The 14,070-nt window shown below is 40.3% G+C and overlaps 1 protein-coding gene across 3 annotated transcripts in view; it reads right to left on the reverse strand.

Moving 5' to 3' along the window:
- The window catches only part of LRRC4C (leucine rich repeat containing 4C), a 183,675-nt gene that overhangs the window by 28,928 nt on the left and 140,677 nt on the right, over positions 1-14,070 (reverse strand). Inside the window, exon 3 of one of the 3 annotated variants that reach the window (XM_061140333.1) lies at positions 5,428-5,484. The exons of 1 other annotated variant lie outside the window; for it this stretch is intronic. The gene's annotated coding sequence lies outside the window, so the exon portion shown is untranslated. The remainder of the gene's footprint in view (positions 1-5,427; positions 5,485-14,070) is intronic. One more of the 3 variants, XM_061140342.1, reaches the window with a different exon arrangement.

The raw sequence follows: 14,070 nt of genomic DNA on the forward strand, positions 1-14,070 counted from the left end.
GGCCTCTCCTTTGTCCAAGTGATTCTCTACAGTGAGTTTAGAAATCATCTACAAACTGAACACTGCCAAACATTTATCTCCAGCTGGCAATGCAGGCTTGTAGTACATGTATATAACTGCTAATGCAAGACTTCTACTCGAAGGTAGCGAAAATCAACCTGTCCAAAAATAAAACTCTTGATTCCAATTCAACCTCCATCCTTGACAAAGACTTTTCTAACAGTGACTCCATCCACTCATTGCTTCAAAAAAGAAAAAAAAAATTTAACCTCTTACCCGTGTCAAACAATGGTTCCAGAGAACATCCTTGTAAGAGTTCAGGACAAAGTCCGCTTGATACTTTATTTTTTGGTCTCATCCCCAATTTTGTATCCTTTTATTTCTATATCTTTTTACCTTTATAGCCTATTATCTATACAATGGAAATTCTGGTTATCAAGAGCCTTGGCACTTCTCACCTCCACTGCTACATATTCAGTTCAGTTCAGTCGCTCAGTTGTGTCTGACTCTTTGCAACCCCATGAATCGCAGCACGCCAGGCCTCCCTGTCCATCACCAACTCCCAGAGTTTACTCAAACACATGCCCATCGAGTCGGTGATGCCATCCAGCCATCTCATCTTCTGTCGTCCTCTTCACCTTCTGCCCCCAATCCCTCCCAGCATCAGGGTCTTTTCCAATGAGTCAACTCTTCGCATGAGGTGCCCAAAGTACTGGAGTTTCAGCTTCAACATCAGTCCTTCCAATGAACACCCAGGACTGATCTCCTTTAGGATGGACTGGTTGGATCTCCTTGCAGTTCAAGGGACTCTCAAGAGTCTTCTCCAATACCACAGCTCAAAAGCATCAATTTTTAGGCACTCAGTTTTCTTCACACTCCAACTCTCACATCCATACATGACCACTGGAAAAACCATAGCCTTGACCAGACGGACCTTTGTTGGCAAAGTAATGTCTCTGCTTTTTAATATGCTATCTAGATTGCTCATAACTTTCCTTCCAAGGAGTAAGCGTCTTTTAATTTCATGGCTGCAGTCACCATCTTCAGTGATTTTGGAGCCCAAAAAAATAAAGTCTGATACTGTTTCCACTGTCTCCCCATCTATTTCCCATGAGGTGATGGGACCAGATGCCATGATCTTAGTTTTCTGAATGTTGAGCTTTAAGCCAACTTTTTCACTCTCCTCTTTCACTTTCATCAAGAGGCTTTTTAGTTCCTCTTCACTTTCTGCCATAAGGGTGGTGTCATCTGCGTATCTGAGGTTATTGATAGTTCTCCTGGCAGTCTTGACTCCAGCTTGTGCTTCCTCCAGCCCAGCATTTCTCGTGATGTACTCTGCATATAAGTTAAATAAGTAGGGTGACAATATACAGCCTTGACGTACTCCTTTTCCTATTTGGAACTAGTCTGTTGTTCCATGTCCAGTTCTAACTGTTGCTTCCTGACCTGCATACAGGTTTCTCAAGAGACAGGTCAGGTGGTCTGGTATTCCCATCTCTTTCATATTAGTCCATTATAATTGGATGATTTCAACAATCTGTTTCAATATTTGCTATCTTTGCTTCTGTTCTTGCCCCTCTTCAGTCTTTTTTCCACACTGTAGAGGGATCCTATCAAAATGAAAGTCAGGCCACATTCGGTCTTCTGCTCAGTACTCAGTGGCTTCTGATGTCACTTAAAATAATATTACAGGGCTTCCAGTGGCCTAGGAGGCCATTTAGAGTTTTCTTCTGCATCTCTCCTTCTTTAATCCTATCTTGCTACCACTATCACTTTACTCATTTCACTCTGGACACACAGCTTCCTTGTTTTGCTCTTGTTGTTGTTGTTAGGTCATGCCCGATGCTTTGTGATCCCCATGGGCTGTAGCCCACTCTCAGGCTATTCTGTCCATGGGATTTCCCAGGCAAGAATACTGGAGTGGGTTGTCATTTCCTTCTCCCAGGGAAATTCCTGACCCAGAGATCAAACCCATGTCTCCTGCATTGGATTCTTTACCACTAAGCCATCTGGGAAGCCCACAGCTTCCCTTGCTGCTCCTCCGATATACCAAGAACACTTCTTTCTCAGGAACCTTACATTTTCTCTTCCTTCTGCCTGGAATGATCTTCACTCAGGCAAACCTGAAGCTGTGCATACACATGATACCGGTGGTTCCACCTTTCATCCAGATACTTTTATGTCTTGCTTCTTTGCTTCCTCCAGGTAACCTGATCAGAGAGGCCTCCTTTCCTTGAAGATGCTACCTACAGTATAACTGCCCCTTTCCCCACCTTTCTTTATCCCTGCATTTTTCTTTATTTCTCTTCATAGCATTTTTCACAACCAGAGAAAATACACATGTAGGTAAGCATTTATCTGTATGTATGTTATTTACTTTCTGTCTCCTCCAACAATCTGAGGACACAGAGTTTGTATGATTTGTTTATTGATGGAGCCCCATAATAGTCTTATTTTATACAGATGAGGAAACTAAAGCTTCAGAAAAGATGAATGCCTCTCAAGTACTTTTCTGGAGAAGAAAGGGAATTATCAAGCAAGAAGGAAAGGACAAAGATGGAAATGATGATGAATTCTAAACCAGGACACATGATAGGTGACAGAAGTTAAGTTGATCAATTCTGTCATTAGATGTAATAATTTTGTAACTTGGGCAAATCCCATAGTCTTCCAAGACTTTAGTTTCCTCATTTGTAAAGTGAGGGTGATAATACTACCAATAAACTCAGAAGGTTTTTTTTGAGGGGGCGGGCAGGCCTCACCCAGTGACTGGTGGGACCTTAGTCCCCCAAGCATCAATCAAACCTGCACCCCGCTGCAATGGAAGACAGAGTCTTAACCACTGGACAGCCAGAGAGATCCCTCAGAAGGTTGTTCTGAATACAAAATGAGGTGCTGACCATAAACTACTAAACCTGGAAAACCATAAGCTCTCAGACAATAGGAATGATTGTTAATATTATCTCAGAGGTTTTCACTCATTATTTATTAAGCACTGCTTTAAATACTTGCATGCTGAGTTACTTTGGTCATGTCCGACTCTCTGTGACCCTGTGGACTGTAACTCTCCAGGCTCCTCTGTCCTTGGAATTCTCCAGGCAAGAACACTGGAATGGGTTGCCATGCCCTCCTCCAGGGAGTCTTCCCCACCCAGGGATCAAACCTACATCTCTGATCTCTCCTGCATTGGCAGGCAGCTTCTTTACCACTAGCGCTACCTATAAACACTTGGAGAGTGGCTACAAATTTACCCACTTTTATGAAATTATTATCTGGTGTTGAATGTGGTGCACATCCCCAAATATGTGATCATGCCTGAACATGGAAAATAGAAATCAAGATGGTAAACCATTGACTTTTTACATATCACCATGGAAACAAGATTGGAAATAAGAAAGATGGTGATAAGAATGGTAACTTTTGTTCCTATTATTCATCACAGATTAGAACATTTCCTCACATACATTAACATATCAGACCTTCATAATTATGGAAAGTATGCAGAAGTGATTACACTTTGTTTTTCCTTTTTCAGATGAGATGTTAAAGTTTAAGGAAGTTAAATAATGTTATCAAGTTTCTAAAGCTAACATATAATAGCTATTAATACAGGAAGTTAAATCTTTGGAGCCCTAGACTAGTGCTCTGCCCAATATATGTTTTTAACATGAATATATTAAGGGAGGGAAGAAGCTACTTATGCTGTGAGTTCTTCCAATATTCTCAAAATTTGTAGGAAACTGCTTTTTTTGTTCCTTGAACAGATTTCACTATTACTTCCATATGAGGAAAATGAAAAGAACATTTATTGAGCAATTATCAACTATTGTGTTAGTCATCCACATTGTACTTACATATCTTTCTGCATCATTAGACTACATGTCCTATTGCGACAGGCACTATATTCCATTTTATGTGCATGCATAGCCCAGTTACTGCCACATAGTATGCATTCAGTAAGTACTTCCTAAATAAGTGGATGAAACAGCTTATTTGGTTATATACAGAAAGAAACAGTGGTGAAAGTACATCCTGAATCTAAATCACTTAATCAATCAGTACAATTAGAGCAAACCTCAAAAAGTTGCTATTTCCTCATTAAAACCTGTTGACATCAATGACTTCATATAGTCCAAGCTAATATTGATAGTTTCCAGAGATGAACAATGATTTTGGAAATAGTCAGTTTCCCAATCAAATTTCTGAAATTTATAGAAATCCTCTTCAGTTTACTTCTCATCGTAAAAACGTTTATGTACCAAAAAAGAGCCAATGTTTTGATTTTGGTGGAAAGTTTTCTAGCTTAAAACATTCAATTTGTGAATGGGTAATTAAAATAAAACCAGAATAAGCACATTCAGTACTGAGATATAAAGAGGTCATGTCTATTGATTACCCATATCAGGTCCACAAGCATAGCACAGAAAAGTTAACCACTTGCTCTGCCATAACCTTAAATCCAATGGTACAGACATTGGTATATCAGGGTATTCATGCTATTTTCTCTTAATATAGCTGCTCAAATATTATGACTTCTCACAGTTCTATTGTGACTTCTTCCTTTTTTATTTCACTTTCCCAGGGAGAGAATTAACGATTTGCTCATCATTTTTTCCCCATAGTATTCTCTTCATTATACCACCTGTAACCTTGGGAAAATCAAGACCATCTTCTATTAACTAGTACATGGCCACTACAAAACACTGTTCTGGGCATGCACAGGAGATAACTCTTACTTAGAATGAAGTACCTGAAGGGTATACATGGATGAGAATCTATATGCTACATAAATATTCTTTTGGCATCTAGTGGTATCCTCGTTTCACTTTGGAGATCAAGATGTGGGGGAGTAGAAAATGGTACATACTAAGTGTCCTTGATTTTCAAATCACAGCCTTCTGCTCTAACTGATCTAAATTCCTGGTTGGAAAGGACACAGGATAGTTGTGGTCTGTGTAAATGTGGCATTTATCTTCATGAGTGCAGTAATGAAGAATGGACCAGGGTTGGTACAGTCATGAGTGACTTATCCCATTTCCCCTCACAAATGAAGATAAATGGCACAAAACATCAGTCCCCATGCATTCTATATATTTCCCCACATTTATGCCTACAGATGCAAACATAGAGAAGGTCTTTTCAAAGCCTGAGTTTTTTAACTTTTATTTTCAAAATATGCAGCTAACAAGAACAATGGAGAACATGTGGGAAAGTCATAGGGGATGAAAAATGCTGAACTCACTTCTATGGGATAAGTTATGCCCCTGAAGGGGTCACCTCAACAGACTTTATCTCTGGAAGCTCTATAATGACTACAAGCCTCAAAATAGGATTTCCATGGGTCTCTGAATGCTGTCATTAAGATAATGCTATGAGAAAGTCACAAAGGGCACCCCCCCCCCAAGAATACTGCACTAGAGTACTCACCAACCTGCAGAAAATTCACAAGGATGTTGGTTCCAACAGAGTGACTTCCAAGACCTCCTGTATGTATAACAGACAGTGATACTGGTTTACTTTATTCTCATAGGACATTCATTATCCTCAGAAGGTATGCATTCCTTAATTTCTGAATTGGACTCGGATATCCTCATTGAGCTTTTTAACTGCTGGTAAGATGGACAGGGTACAGAAGGCTGAATAATGGCATCATCCTGGATCTTCTCTGTGCCTAACCCCATAGCCAGATAATGTGGGGATTTAGTGTGAGCCCTGCCCTATGGGGTAAGGAGTTTTCTACATAACCATGCTGTAGCACCATTGAGAGCATACTGGATCATTTTAAGTTCTTGCTTTCAAATGTAAGCATATATTAAAGGAAATTTAAACCTAATCGGAATCTCTCCCTGTTAGAAAGAATCTAGTTCCCTAGAGTTGGTTCACTAGAAAATTATTATTCCCAACTAATCAGAAGGCCAAGTCTCTTCTCTGCCAAAGCAGTTGGGAGTGGTAGTTTTACCTCTGGTTACCCATATCTAACTTATTTCCAATGTTGTTAGTCTTTAGGACCATTTAATGGTAGGTGGTGGACCTCCACCAATAGGCAGAGCAGATCCAAGCCATCTTCTCCATTCTCATTCTCATACTTGGCCTGTTTACATCATTTTTTCAAATCCATCTCTGATCCTATGCTCCAGTAGATTATACTCTATTCTCGAATTACTTTGGGAAATGTTACCAATTTTATCCCAAGTCCATTCCTCCATATTTATTTGCAACCTCTTACAGGGACTCTTGTCTTTGTTATTATAAAATATTCAAGAACTGAGGCCCTCAGTGACTAAGGGCCTGGCTTGATCTTTAAATTTCTAGATACTCCAAATTACCAACTTAATCCCCTCCAGCACTGATAGGCTTTCTGTTAGGTATCTCATTCCACATGAATTGAATGCTTCCTAAATACCAAGGATGATTCTAGACACTTAAGGATTCTGCAGTGAGTCAGAAAGTGACAAAAATCTCACTTCACAGAGCTTGCTTTTGAGAATTTAACAGATAATATAAGCAAACTAGAAAAGATCAGATAAAGATGAGTATTGAGATGAAAATATAAGAGTGATGAGTCAGGGAATGACTTATAGGAAATATTACATATATTGGGTCTAGGAAGACCCCTCTGAAAAAGAGACATTAAGCTTTAAGAATGACAAGAAAGAACTCAGACATAAAAACATATATATAGGAGAAAAATATTCCAGGCAAAGAGAACAACTAACATAAATTCTCCAAGTTTGAGGAAGTGCTATAGTCTAAATGTTTGTGTCCACCCCTCACCCAAATTCATATGTTAAATCCTAATAACCAACGTGATGATATTAGGATATGGCACCTTTGGGAGGTGATTAGGCCACAAGGATGGGGCCTTCATGAATGGGATTAGTGCCCTTATAAAAGAGGCTCCAGAGAGATCCCTAGCCCTTTATTGCATCTGAGGATACAATGAGGTGTCTGAAACTAAGAAGAGGGCCTTTACCTGACCAACACTGGAAAACCATCCCTGTCTCTGACTTCTGGTCTCCAGAAGTATGAGAAATAAGTTCTGATGCTTATAAAATATCCAATCTGTGGTATTTTGTTATAGCAGTCCAAAGAGACAAGACAAGAAACATGTTATACTTAAAACATAATAAGGGGAAATATAGGCTGGTCTAGTAGGAATGAAGTGAGAAAGCAAAAGAGTAAGAGATGTAACTGAGGCATATAATAGTTTCCTTTGGTTTCCATAATAATTATCACAAAAATGATGGCATAAAACAATGGAAATTGACTATTTCCCAGCAATTGAGTTCAGAAGGCTGAAATGAAGAAATCATCAGGATTCTCCTAAAACTTTAGGGGAGAATTGTTCTTTGCCTCTCCCAGGTCTGGTGGCTCCAGACATTCCTTGGTCTATGGCTACGCAACTCCAACCACTGCCTCAGTCTTCACAAGGCCTTCTTGTCTTCTCCATGTGTCTCTTGTACGAGTGTCTCTTATAAAGACACTGGTCATTGTATTTAGGCCCACCTGGATAGTCCAGGATGATCTCATTGCAAGATACTCAAATTACATATGCAAAGATCATTTTTTTCAAATAAGGTCACATCTGCAGGTTCTGAGGCTTAAGATGTGAGCACATCTTTTAGGGAGCCAACATTCAATTCATTATAGAATATTAGGACTGGGAAAGAGTCCACCTGCAATGCAGGAGACCCCAGATCCCAACCCAATTCCTGGGTTGGGAAGATCCCCGGGAGAAGGGATAGGCTACTCAATCCAGTATTCTTGGGCTTCCCTGGTGACTCAGATGGTAAAGAATCCACCTGCAATATGGAAGACCTGGATTCGATCCCTGGGTTGGGAAGATCCCCCTGGAGAAGGGAATGGCTACCCACTCCAGTATTCTTGCCTGGATAAGTCCATGGACAGAGGAGCCTGGTAATCTACAGTTCATGGGATCACAAAGAGTAAGACACAACTGAGCGACTAACACTTTCACTTGGTAAGCCTGGTAGGTCAAGGAAAGCAATTTCTTTGTATACTCTATGCAGTGGTAAGCTCTTGCAGAGTTCCACATTGGAAAATAATACAGCCTTATTTGACTTTTAAACTATCACACTTCTAGCATGAGAACAGATTGAAGTCACAAGTACCAAGTCAGTAGTACATGTGAGAGATGGCTTGTGGTAGCAGAATAGAGAGAATTAGATAATTAAGGGCTTTTCCTGGAAGGTAATGTCAAGAATATTTGTCTAGGGATATGGGGATAACAGGAAAAGAAACCAAAAATTTGCCTTCTGCCACCTTCCAATGTAGCAGTCCAAATAGCAGCTGTTCTGATCTCCCCACCACCATGCTCCACAGGCTTGCAAGAGCATTTGTGTCAAGAAAGCACTTCACTTCCCTAGCTATTCTTAGACCTTTGAACATATTATCATCTTTGCTAGTCTGGCCCTTGTCCTAGTCCTTATGGCTGGTTGGGCCTCATCTCATTTTACTTCAAGCATCTGTCCTGCCCAGTGACCAGTCTTGCTTTATTTATTTATGTGTTTATTTATATGTGTATTTTATTTATTTATTTAGACCAATCTTGTGTCAAAACAAGACTGTTCCAGTTCTTTCCCGTTCCAATTCAATTCCCTGGGCATCCAAGAAGAACTTCAGTGATTTGATTATAACCTTTAAATAGTATACCATTCAGGTTATGTCCAAGAATGTCAGAGATTCTGCATTTTCTTCAGGTTAAGCTGGCACTCTGGGTACAAGTCTAACAAAGTTTCAGAACCTAACTACAACAGTTACCACCTCATGTATTCTGTCACATGCATGCATTCCATACTTAAACTTCTACAGAACTATAGTTTCCAGACTATCTTTTTACTTTGAAGACCTCTTCTGAATACACAAAGAGATTGGCTTAATCAAAATAATACCCACTTTTATGGTAATGTCCTTTGAAGAAAGGATAATTTCAATCAAGTATGACATCTCCCTAGTTAGGCTGAAGTTCTGATAGATGACTGAAATGTAGGGTATCTGAGTAGCTCAATGAAGACAGAGAAAGGAGATGGCAATGTGCTGTGTTTCATAAAGTGACGTCCCTGGATAAAGACCACATTTTCACATTGAGTGAGGCATGTGATGGAATGTAGATAGAAGCCTAGACTATTCTCTTGGATTCTGGGGGAGAAACAAAGAAACATGAAATCCTTGTCCTTATTCTGTATATGTAGCTGTTCCAATATAAGCTGTTCCTAGAAGCTATTCCAGAGCATCTACTAATATTGTTTCTGGTAAGTGCCTCTTCAAGCTTATTTCTAAATAAGTTCCATTTTTCAGAATGATTTCAACATCAAAAGCTACATGCACCTGAAACTAAATTTTCAATTTATCAATTACAGTTTGTGATCTATTCTTTTGTCTCTTAAGAGCAAACGAAAATTTAGGATTTGGTATTCCAAAACTAACAGTAGTTAGAAATAACCTTATTAGACCAAGCTTAAAACCTACCAAGAGAATATATTCTCTGGCATGTGATATCTGGCAGCAATGAAAAGGAACTGCTGCTGTCTGGTTCTGAATTAGAACATTTGTGCATCTGAGAGATCTTTCCCGTGATCCATCAAAGGGGCAATTGTTTAGAATTACAGGTCACCAAAGACTTCCCTCATGGTCCAGTGGTTAAGAATCTGCCTTGCGGTGCAGGATATGTAGGTTCAATTCCTGGTAGGGGAACTAAGATCCCACATGAGGCAGAACAACTAAGCCCGTACACCACAGCTAGAGAGCCCATGTGCCAAAACTACTGAGCCTGAGCGTTAAAACTAGAGAGCCCCGTATGCTGCAACAGAAGATTCCGTGTGCTGTAGCTGGGACCCAATGCAGCAAAATGCATAAAATACTTTCAAAAAAAAAAGAAAAGAAGCACAGGTTATCAACTTAATACCTATCAGCACGTGGAAAAAGGTAGATTCAGTCCTATTCTTATGTTGGGTCTATTTAAATGAGGGCTGCTGTTTTCATCATGAAACCTGTATCAATAATTGTGGGTTAAGAGAAGGAAAAGAGTACAAGAAAAAAAAATTCCTAGATGAATATTCATCTCTTTGCTCAGTTATTTACTCATTAACTAATTATTTTGTTACCTTTAAGTCACCTAAACCTTATTGAGTTTGAAATGATTAACTGGGAATTGGGCAGAGACAGTGGAGTTAGGGTGGATCTTAATTATGCTACACTGCAAGAGAGTGAAGTCCATACTTTCACATAAAGGAAAAAAATCCCCTTAAAGATGGAAATTGATCCTTGATTTTTTTTTTTCCTTCTTCTTCACACTCAAGAGTCAAATCCTCTTCCCATTGTTATTGTTTGGAGACTCCTGATCAGGACAGAAGTCTCAGATGTCAGAGAAAATGTTCAAATTGGAGTTAGAGAAGCCATTCCGAGGTTAATGAGCACAGAGCAGCCGGCATTTAGGAGAGTTTATTTGGAGAAAAGAAACGTCTGCAGAAATCAAGTGATTAAGATGTGATACTCAAAGCGAACTCCAAGCGATCTCATTAGCGGAGACTAAGAATAGTCAACAAATGTAATAAGATCCCTGATACAAGATCACAAACACCCCAGTAGAGGCCAGCTGTGTGGGACTCACTGAAGAGGAAGACAGGGAACCTGGCTGGATCAGATCACGAAGTCTTCCCTAGATGACATGAGTTTTTTCCCAAGACCTAAGAGAGGAAGAACCAAAAGTTTTGTACAAGTTTTATTCATAGTTCTCCAGATGTACGTATCTATATTAAAATAGGCTTCCCTGGTGGCTCAGACAGTAAAGAATCTGCCTGCAATGCAGGAGACCCCAGTGATTCCTGGGCCAGGAAGATTCCCTGGAGAAGGGACTGGCTACCCACTCCAGTATTCTTGCCTGGGAAATCCCATGGACAGAGGAGCCTGCAGGCTACAGTCCATGGCGTCACAAAGTGTTGAGCAGGACCGAGCAACTAACACTTTCACTTCAATTTTTCATATTAAAATGCATTCCACAATTCATTATTTATTGTCCTACAACATGTGTGCTAAGTCACTTCAGTCATGTCTGATTCTTTGTGAGTCTGTGGGCTGTAGCCCACCAGGCTCCTCCGTCCATGGAGATTCTCCAGGCAAGAATACTGGAGTGGGCTGCCATGCCCTCCTCCAGGGAATCTTCCCAACCCAGGGATCGATCCCAGGTCTCGCGTATTGCAAATAGATTCTTTACCATCTGAGCCACCAGGGAAGCCCCATTCCACAATGTAGGTTCTATCATTCTCAACTACTTTGAATAACTCCTGTACAAATGTCACTTTCTCACAGATTTTCCTTCACACATGTTCCTCAAAGGATCCACTACTGATTTGCACATAGCTACTCATATTCTTGCTCTGAAATTACATTTTTTAAATCTATTTTTTCTTAAAAAAAAAAAAAGTTTGGCTATGCTGGGTCTTTGTTGTGGCATGTGTGGGCTCCTCTAGTTGTAACACGAAGGTTTAGTTGCACCACAGCATGTGGGAACTTAGTTCCCCAATTAGCGATTGAACCTTTGTCTCCTGCATTGGGAGGCAGAGTCTTAACCACTGGACCACCAGGGAAGTTCCTATTTCTGTCTTTTTAAAGCTATTCAGAAGAATATAAGTTTCATGAGTATCTGTGTGTGTTAGTCACTCAGTCATGTTCGATTCTTTGCGACCCCACGGACTGTAGCCCACCAGGCTTCTCTGTCCATGGGATTCTTCAGGCAAGAATACTGGAGTGGATTGTCATCCCCTTCTCCAGGGGATCATCCCGACCCAGGGATCAAATCCTGGTTTCCTGCAGTGCATTCAGATTCTTTACCACTTGAGCTATAGGGAAGACCCTTGTGAGTATAGGGACATTATGTAGCTTTTCCACCATCTTATTTCCTGAGCCTAGGATAATGTTTGGACAGGATAAGTCATTCAAATGATTATTAAATTTTAAAAAAAGAATGCTTTTTTATGCCTTTGTAAAATCACTACCTAAATTACACCTTTATGTCTTAGTATATAAATGAAAGAATATTGAAATGGAGGTTTCAGCCAAGGAACCAAGATACAGTAGATGATACATTCTAAGGAGACAATGGTGACTTACAATGGAGACAGTCATAAGTGCCCAGCACAGCTCATAACCTCTTATACAGAGCAGATATATCAATGGGCCAGAGAAAGCTCATAAAGAAGATTTCTTTGGAGAGAGCTATCCTATGCATCCCAGGCCTCAGGGAAAGGGAGGGTAGTAGTCTTACATCCTGTTGGTGTTCAGTCGCTAATTCATGTCTGACTCTTCAATCTTTCCCAGCATCAGGGTCTCTTCCAATGAGTCAGTTCTTTGCATTAGGTGGCCAAAGTATTGGAGCTTCAGCACCAGTCTTCCCAATGAATATTCAGGACTGATTTCCTTTAGGATTGACTGGTTTGATCTCCTTGCAGTCCAAAGGACTCTCGAGAGTTTTGTCCAGCACCATCGAAAACATCAGTTCAGAGTTCAGCCTTCATTATGGTCCAACTCTCACATCCATACATGACTACTGGACAAACCATAGCTTTGACTATATGGATCTTTGAGGGTAAAGTGACGCCTTTGCTTTCTAACACATAATTCAGGTTTGTCATAGCTTTCTTTCCAAGAAGCAAGCATCTTCTAATTTCATGGCCACAATCACTGTCTGCAGTGATTATGGAGCCAAAGAAAATAAAATCTGTCACTGCTTCTACTTTTCCCCTTCTATTTGCCATGAAATGATGGGACCAGATACCATGATCTTAGTTTTTCGAATGTTGACTTTTAAGCCAGCTTTTTCACTCTCCTCTTTCACCCTCTTCAAGAGGCTCTTTAGTTCCTCTCCACTTTCTGGCATTAGAGTGATGTCATCTGCATATCTGAGGTTGCTGATATTTCTCCTGGAAATCTTGATTCCAGCTTGTGAGACATTCAGCCTGGCATTTCACATTATATATTCTGCATATAAGTTAAATAAACAGGGTGGCAATATACACCCTTGGCATTATACTTGCCCAATTTTGAACCAGTCAGTTGTTCCATTTAAGGTTCTAACTGTTGCTTCTTGACCTGCATACAGGTTTCTCAGAACACAGGTAAGGTGGCCTGATATTCCCATCTCTTTAAGAATTTTTCACAGTTTGTTTGGATCCACACAGTCAAAGGCTTTCTTATAGCCAATGAAGCATGAGTAGATGTTTTTCTGGAATTCCCTTGCTTTCTATGTGATCCAGCACAATTGTGTTGGCAATTTAGTCTCTGGCTCCTCCGCTTTTTCTAAACCAAGCTTGCTCTCAGTACACATACTGCTGAAGCCTAACTTTAAGGTCTTGCAGCCCAACCCTCCATCTAGTAAAGAGGGGCTCTAAGAAGATTATTAGAGGAAACTTTTTGAGTAAATTATCAGTGGGCCAGGACTTACCATCATCAGTCTGAAAGAGAAGATTGTAGAAGAATCCCATCCCTCATCTCAAGACTAAAGATAGGACTGTGATGGCAGAGTAGAGAAGATCCAAGGGGGTTCTGTCTAAATCCCGCCTGAAAAATCTCAAAGGCAAGAGACCAAATGTTGCTCACACATTTGGGGGAGTTGATGAGAGAGTCTTGGAGATATTTTAGATTCTATGCAAGAGGTTTGCTTGCAAGAAGTAAATAGCTTACCAGAAGGAATCTGCAAGTATTTCTGGATGCCCAGAGGCTGACGAAGGAGTCAGTGATGTTTCAGAGAACAGATCTTCACTCTCAGCAACACAAATTTGGGGGGAGTGAGAGTGGAGGGTGGGTCACCAAAGAACACATGCACATGGAAAGTCACCGTAAGAAAGTCAGTTTCAAATGTCTGGCAAACCCAAAGATATCAATGTCAACTCAAGATAGTACCAAGCAAGAAATAGCTATCCTGGCCCCCTCTAACCTGATTGCCTAACCGTGATCCAACAAGAGAGAGTGGGCAGAGTTGGCAGATGGAAGAGGAGGAGGAGAAGAGAACTAGGTGACAATAAAGAGAAGAAAACAGTCTTGTCTAGACCCTAG

Source organism: Dama dama, chromosome 1 (genome assembly GCF_033118175.1).
Source record: "Dama dama isolate Ldn47 chromosome 1, ASM3311817v1, whole genome shotgun sequence".
Taxonomy (NCBI): Eukaryota; Metazoa; Chordata; class Mammalia; order Artiodactyla; family Cervidae; genus Dama; species Dama dama.